The following is a 7,941-nucleotide window of genomic DNA, read 5'->3' as shown; positions in this document are numbered from 1 at the left end:
ATCCTTTCCACAGATCAGTTATATTCAATGTGAGACACTAATGTTATATAGACAGTATAAGGTTGGGGGAGAAGAGAGGTGGGGAGAGAGAGTGGCGGGAGGGAAGAGAAGTGGGGGGAAGTAAACTTTCATTGTGTCAGTGTCACGTGGGTAGATTCTATTCTATTCAATTTTTTAAAGTTTTTGTTGGCAGTGAGAGAGTTTGGGGGTCCAGGTTGGTTGCCTTCAGTTGACTGCAGTGAGTTTTGTTTGTGTATATGAGGGGGAAGCTGCAGGTGCTAGTTGAAAAGTTGGCAACTTTACCAATCAACCAATCCATTAGACACTTACTGGTGGGATGGGAGTAAAAACTGATCCAAGATGGATCTCAACAGTGGTACTGTAACATAGATATGGTCAATCTACCATAACATATATAAGATGATAGATAGATGATAGATAGATAGATAGATAGATAGATAGATAGATAGATAGATAGATAATGTTCCTACAGCCCACCCTTCACTCACTGGTCCTAGGCCAGGTTGCAAAAATATCACAATTAAACAAAAAACCAAAGTACGGTAATCAATAAGAAGTTAAGAGAACATCAGCAATAATAGTAGCACAGGTGAAAGGAAGACACTCATTCATCCAACTGCCTTAGTCAAGAGGCGCATCTTGATCAGCTGTCAAAAATCATACACAGATGGCGCAAGAATTGAACTCAGTGAGGTGGTCACTTTCTCTTGGGCCAGTGCTCTTCATACTGTGGGGAGGGGCACCAGAGAAAGGAGGGAGCAGGAAGGGAATGAGAAAGGAGATGGCAGAAAGAGAAACAAGGCCTTGTGTACTTTGGCCTCTGGTCACACCCACTGCTGGATTTGGTCCTGCCCACCACCAGCATGTAACCTCCATCAGATTATAGGAAAGGGAGTGACACACTGATGTAGCTGTCTTCTAGATGGGAGCCACCAGCAACATACCCTCCAACATTCAACAGATGACCATTGGAACAGATGTCCAAAAGCCTCCCCACCTCCTTCCCCAAGCCCCTTAAATGCTTGCTGGCTTTGGGAAGAAGGCAGGGGGACTGTAGGGTCGCCCCCGGAACCTCACCTCTACCTAGGTGGCTCAGGTCCTGCTCCATTTTTGGGACATTTCTGGATTAAATCAGAAGCCATCATGGCATCTGTATTTCTGGGAATGCCACAATGAAATCATGGCAGTTGGAAGGTATGCAGCAATCTTCCCCCACTTGTCTGCTGTGATAACAAGTTTGCAGAGGTTTAGAGTATTATTTTACAAGCTAGTTAGCAGGAAGTTCCTTCTTCAAATCTTGCCTTTTCCATGAACCCAATAGGTGCAAGCCAGTCTTTCATAGCCATCAGCATTTTAGTATACATTTCTCCTAATACAGTATACACATTTTTGCATGCACTTTCCCCTAATTTTGTATGTTATTTTCACTGATATATGTGTTTTTTATGCAGTTTCCCCTACTATGTGCATATTTGTTTACATTAGTTTGTTGAAGAACTGTATCGGAACATTTGGAGAGGTGCAATTTCTCCCCAAAAGCTGGTTTTTGGTTCTAGTATTGCCTCAGGAAGTGCAAATTAGGTAATTTTGCATAAAAATGTGAGCCAACCCCAATATCTCCCTTCGATCCCTACTTATCTTGCATGGTTGCTGTATGGATAATGCAATTGGATAATGTGTGAAGAATATGAAAGCTTGAAAGGGTGGTACAAATGTCCAGTATAGTCTTGAATTTTCCAGGTTACCAGTTGGCCTGTTCAATCAGGAATGACAAAGCAAGGTATGAAAGCCACTGCTAATATTGTGGACATGCTTCACCACATTATGATAGCCAACTGGGGAAATGGCCAAGAGAAAAATAAATAAGACAGGATGGGGGTTGGGGGAGAACTGTGTACAAAATTAGTAAGCCAGCTTCCCAGAAAACAACTCCAGCTCTGCTGGAAGGGTGAAGAGAGTGTGGCTGACCCTGAAGCATTTCCTGCTCTGAAGATGGGAGTGCAGCTTTTGCTCTAAATATGGTTCCCACGCTTGCCTGCAACATGCTCCTTACTGGGTTCCTCCCACCCAGCCAGCAAACGCTTCCTTTCTTCTTGATCCTGTTCCTCTCCGAAGACTAAGTGGCCTCTTGCTATCGCGTAAAGCACGTCCAGCCATTTGGGATGCCATTTAGGGTCAGTAATGATTGTTCCATATTAGCTAACTGCTGCTGAAGTTTGACAGACGTAAAGCGGGGGATGGGATGGTGAGCCCTCTCCGCTGTCCTTCCCCCCTCCCTTAATTCTTCCTCTTCCCTCTTTTCCAACTCAGAAGCTGAGCTGGAGGACAAAAAGAGAGGCACTGCTTTGCTCTGCAATGCCTTCTTCCTTCCTTCCCAAACCCATCACCTATGTTATTTGGGGGGGGCAGGGGAGAGGAGGAGAGCTGTTATTGGACATGGAGCTGCCACCCCTGCTCACATTGCCCACCTACACCCCTTACTGACACCCCACACTTTTTACACCTCACCCAATGACCCCAACCCCTCACAGCTCCCTCAACTGCCACAACTCTGCCTGCTCCGAATCCGCTGCCAATTCCCGTCCCGCTCACACAACTGGTCCTCCCTCCCAGCTCACCCTAATCCCAATATCCTGCTGCCACTTGCAGAGGAGAACAGAATGAAGAGAGGAGGTTTGTCTCCCCTTTGCTCTGTGTCACCGACAGACGGAAGTGGACAGCAGCACAGGGCAAAGGGAAGAAAGAGATGAAAAGGAGAAAGTCTATATACACGTCTGTCACTGTCAACTAGAGTCTGCTTAGTACACTGTAAAGCAGTGGCATGGGTCTTATGTGTAGATAGATTCGCTGTTTAACCTGTGGCTCCTGAAATTTTGCAGACCACCGCCCCCTTGGTTCCATAAACTCATCCCCAGTGCTTCCTACCGTACCCTATAAAAAGCATTCACATAACCCACTAAGGAAGACACAATAAAATTCAAAGCAGTAACAATTAATTGCACATTTATTCAAAATCCAGTCAAAACTATTCAGGGGCGCCCCCTGCTACCGCCTTGCACATACTCCTAAGTAACCCCATTTTGGGAACCACTGCTTTGTAGTATCCTAATGGAGAGTCTGGCTGCAATGGAAGCCTAGTGATGAACACTCCTGTTGGGAGATAAGGAAGGTATGCTGCGACATTTGATATACAGGTGAAACTCAGAAAATTAGAATATCCTCGAAAAGTGCATTGATTTCAGTAATGCAACTTATTATTATTATTATTATTATTATTATTATTTATTTTCCTTTTAATTCTGACAAATGCTTTCTTTTGGAAATTCCACAGTAATCAAACAAATAGTTACAATAATACAAAAACAAAAATAAACATCACTATTATATTTCATTAATTACATTCCATTTATAATTAACCCGCCTAATGACAAATAATTACAATTACAACAAATCAAGGTTTGACATATCTTGCTTTGCATGTCATGCATCTATCTCATATATTGGTTTCACCTTTTAAATTGCGTTACTGAAATAAATGCACTTTTTGACGATATTCTAATTTTCCGAGTTTCACCTGTATATACAAGGTAAGGATCTACAACACACTGTTGCAGTATATCTAAATTGTGCTTCTCTTCAGAGCTCAAGCCAAATGCCATTTGGGGTAATCACAGAAGGAAGCGATGCAGGCCTGCACAGAGCTCCAAGTCAGTAACTTGCTCCAGCCAAGGTTGAGAGCAAGCTGAGGTCACATCTGGACCACATATTTAAAGCACATTGCTTCCCCAAAAGAAAACTGGGAGCTGTAGTGACCTCAGCCTTCCTAAACCTCTGCCTCCAGGCTTCAACATCTTGCAGATTCTTAAAGGGCCAAACCACTGATCTGAAGACTCCTCCTCCATTCCAAAGTCTTGTGCCTGGCAAGCTCATGCACTGGTGGACCGGTAATATCTTATGGGAGGCATTGGATATCTCAGGAGAAGGCTTTGCTGGGCTTTGGCATTTTCTTCTACGGGCTCATGTTAATCAGGCCCAGCAACCTCCTGAACCCCAGCAGCAGGCTAAGACCCCTGCATTTGTTCTGGCTCCTTCGCTGGAGACTCTGCATCCTCTGACTTGATTGCTTCTGATGATCTAGCCCAACCCCCTGAAATGCAGGAACCAAAGCTAAAGTTGGTCATCCAACTTCTGTTTAAAAACCTCCAATGAAGGAGAGTCCAACACTTTCCAAAGTAGTCTGTCCCACAATTCTTTTCATCAGAAAGTTCTTCGTAATGTTTAGTTGGGATCTCCTTTCTTGTCATTTGAATCCATTGATTTGGGTCCTAACCTCCAGAGCAGCAGAAAACAAACTTCATTTGTCATCCATAAAATACAGGTTTCATTCCTTGGGGTTCAATGTGAATAATTACAGCTTTGGAATAGGCAGCAGTCAGGTGAGAAGATCAAAATCAGAAGGAGCTGAAGGGTTAACTTTCCAAGAAGGCAACCTGCAACCACATAAACCCATTATTGCATAAACAGTACATTGCACAGAAATGGATTTTGATAAATAACCTACTTGTTGTGCCAACAAATTTGCAGGAACATTTGGCTCACTTTTCCCTTGAAGTGTGTGGGTGGGGATTTGCATCAAGGAAACAGCCCAGGGGGGATTTTACCTTTCCCCAGCAAAGAACTACAGATTCAAAACAAAGTAGCTGCGCTTACACCTTCAAAAATGGTGGGTGGTTTCATTGTAGATCTCACCCTCTGCTTTGTCTGGGTATGCCTTAAAAGACTTGAGGGTTTTATAAGCAAATCTTGATGATAGTTTTATTGCGCGGATGGTATGCCTTGTTGTCTTATCAGTGGTCCTTAACCTTAGATGTTGAACTCCAACACCCATCAACCCTGACCATTGGGCTAAGATGGTTGGGAATTAGAGTGCTGCAGTTCAGCAACACCTTGAGACCCAAGCTTGGAGAATACTGGTACATAGTTCATTAATGCTGCCATCCCAGCTCCAGTGAATATGGTGAGACTTACGGTAGTTTCTGATTAAATATGCATAGGATTCCCATGGAAGTTACTGTTGTCTGGTGTTGGTGATTGCCTGTATGCTTGTGGTTGCATGTTGTTTGATGTCTTGTTTTCCTCATTCCCATTCTTCATGATGCTGAAGTAGGTTCCTAGTTCCCAGTTCCACATAGAGATCATCAGCACACCCCACATCACACACTCTGCAAGCACCCCAAAGATACCGTCTTTCCCACATTTTAAGACACCGTCTTATCACTTTTTTTCCTCAAAAAAACACTGGGTGGCTTATTTTCAGGGAATGTCTTACCGGTATTTTTATTACATCAGGAGCAGTGTCCCTCTTTCTCCCTGTCTCCCTGCGGGGCAGGACTCTTGACTGAAAGAAAATGACGGGCAACAGCCACCACCAAGCTCCATGAGAGGGAGTCTGAGGGAAGGGAGGTGTGTGCATCGCTGGCCCAGCCCTCTCTCCCCGGCCCTGGGATGTTCGTGAGGGAGGGAAGGAGCTCCTCCGAAGGGCTGCTCTCTCTCTCTCCCCTCCCAGGTGGGGACTCACTTAATAGCAATCTGCTACACTGGAGCTTCTTAAATTTAAACCAGTACTGTATAATGGAATCTATCTGTGTGATGCAGTCGTAGCAGTAGCCTATACTAAAGCAAATAAGGATCTCTACCAGCCAGCCAACTGCCCAAGACTTAAGAGCGAAAGTTCCAACAATGTAGCACTTTGTAGCACTGATAGCAAAGAGGCTACCGGCTGAGATACTGTACAAAACAAAGAAGCCAGCTGAGCAGCAATTAAGATGGTAAATGGTAGCAATTAAGTAGCAATTGAGCCAGCAGAAAGCGGGGTGAGATAATCTGCTGGTCCTAACAACCCGTCCGTGTTTCTCTTACCCACAAAATGTTAACTTTTGTGTAGGGTGTAGGGCAGTGTTTAGCAGCTCCTAAACATCGAGAAGGGGAAAGTCCTTAATCCCCAAGGCAAGGACTGCGCCACCGGCAGCGATCCCGGTACCGGTACAAATCCTTAAAGGGGAAGCTCTACAGACAAGCAATGGAAAGAAAAAAGAATCCTCACTTTTTAAAAGGCTATTAAAAGGGGGAAAGGTGGGGGGAAGCGAGAGGTGGGCTGTGTGTGTGTGAGAGAGAGAGGGGGGGGGAGAGAGAGACGCGCACACAGAGTCTCTCCCTAAAGGGGAAGGCAGCGTCTTCAATCGCCCCTCTTTTTTCCCTCGTGCTTTCATCTTCTCCCCACCGCAAATGCCACTTTTCTCCTCTTCACCAAGCAAGCAGAGCTCACACAGCCTAGCTAAAAAAAAAATATTTTGGAATCCTTTTACAGGTATTTTAAAAAATGCTTACAGAAACAGGAGGGGGAATCACGAGGCTGCAGGAACGGCTCTACGGTGCATTTTTACAAGCTTTTAAAAGAAATACGTGTCTTTGGAGCAACAGTAAAATGGGGAGAGATTTTTATGGGGGAGAGTTGGCTGGCGGGAGGGGGGAAGGGTCTATCACTATGTCTTATTTTCGGGTTATGGCTTATATCGCGCAACTGCTTAGAAATCCTGCTATGTCTTATATTATGGCTACGTCTTAAAAAGGGGGAAACACGGTATGCACAAGGACTGCCGCTGCCACCACCACCACCACCCGCCCTCCCGAACATACAGCACACATGGGGAGAAGTGCAATGACAGTTTATTAAAAGCACCCTATAAGATAGGTGTGCAATCTGGATATTTTTGTACTGGTTCAGTTGTCGATTAGCCAAACTTGTTGCTTGTCCCATTTCGTCACAGTTCTACTAATATTCCCATTCTGATCTTTTCCATTGTTGAAAAATAGCTTGTCGTTCTTTTCCTGAAGATTGTAAGCATTGTTGATTTCAAAAACAAAAAACAATGAACCAGTAATTGCCCAGGCTAGTATGCATCTTGCCTCAGAGTTGATGCAGTTGTTGATGTTGTTACAGCTATGTAATGTTGAAAAATTGAAACCTGAACAGAATGTAGCTTCAAGCAGTGCACTCTGTAAGAAGTTAAACAAGGATTGATAAAGCTTAAAGAATGGGATGTATTTTTAATTATTTCACTCACTCACTCAGATGGCCAATGCATTCTTTCCATGCCCCTTTCCCCCCCAAACAGCACAACTTTACAAAGCAACTTTCTATTCACAAGATTACCATCTTCTGTGGATGGCAGGGAAAATGGTAATAATCACCCACTTTACAAAGTGATAAATGGAATGACCTAGAGACATGCCTACGTTAAAAGTGGTATTCCATTGTCTCTGCGTGTGCGTAAACTGCATTGACTGTCTCTGTTTGCAAAGCACAGTTGGCCACCAGCCCAAATCAAGGTGTAAAGGAGACACTGTTAGATGTGTGAGTCCGTCTTTCCTATCTTAAAGAAAGCAAACTGAAGTGGTACACTGCAAGACAGCTGCAAGACAGCTGAATGCATTGGGTTAAACCAGATTAAAATATGGTATAATAATGTAGCCCAGTGGTGCTAATACCCTCCGCATGTTGCGCACACTAAACTTGGGCATGGCCTGCAAGTTGCAGTAGATGTATTGTGCATCCCTTGCAGTCATTTACCCACCTGTTCTTACAATATGGAGAGGCTGCTGCTAAAGGTTGAAGCTTCATTGTTCAAGTCAAGTGTTAGGGATGGGCCCCTCGGAAACATTATTCTTTTTTTAAAGTGGAAGTTTTAGAATTATAATGAATTGGGATGGGGACAGCCTTAAGTTCCTCAGTAGGAATGTAATGGGGGATGAGTGGGACATATTAACATTAGCCAATTTTATATTGAAATGATTGTGGGTGAAGGAGAATCCTTGAAAGGAAATCAAATTGATTTGGAGCCTGAACTGGTGGGAAATGGG

The 7,941-nt window shown here is 44.0% G+C and overlaps 1 long non-coding RNA gene across 1 annotated transcript; it reads right to left on the bottom strand.

Annotated features, from left to right (window-relative positions):
• Window positions 1-3,007: 3,007 nt before the first annotated feature.
• LOC148686603 (uncharacterized) lies at window positions 3,008-5,267 on the bottom strand. Its single transcript, XR_015948679.1, has 2 exons — window positions 5,050-5,267; window positions 3,008-4,511 (listed from the first exon to the last, which is right to left on the bottom strand). It is a non-coding gene; the product is annotated as an uncharacterized LOC148686603 (long non-coding RNA).
• Between the last annotated feature and the right edge of the window lie 2,674 nt (window positions 5,268-7,941).

This window comes from Zootoca vivipara, chromosome Z2 (assembly GCF_965207765.1).
Source record: "Zootoca vivipara chromosome Z2, rZooViv2.hap1.1, whole genome shotgun sequence".
Taxonomy (NCBI): domain Eukaryota; kingdom Metazoa; phylum Chordata; class Lepidosauria; order Squamata; family Lacertidae; genus Zootoca; species Zootoca vivipara.
Note: the sequence above shows the minus strand (reverse complement) of the source record. Positions and strands in the feature narration are given on the sequence as shown.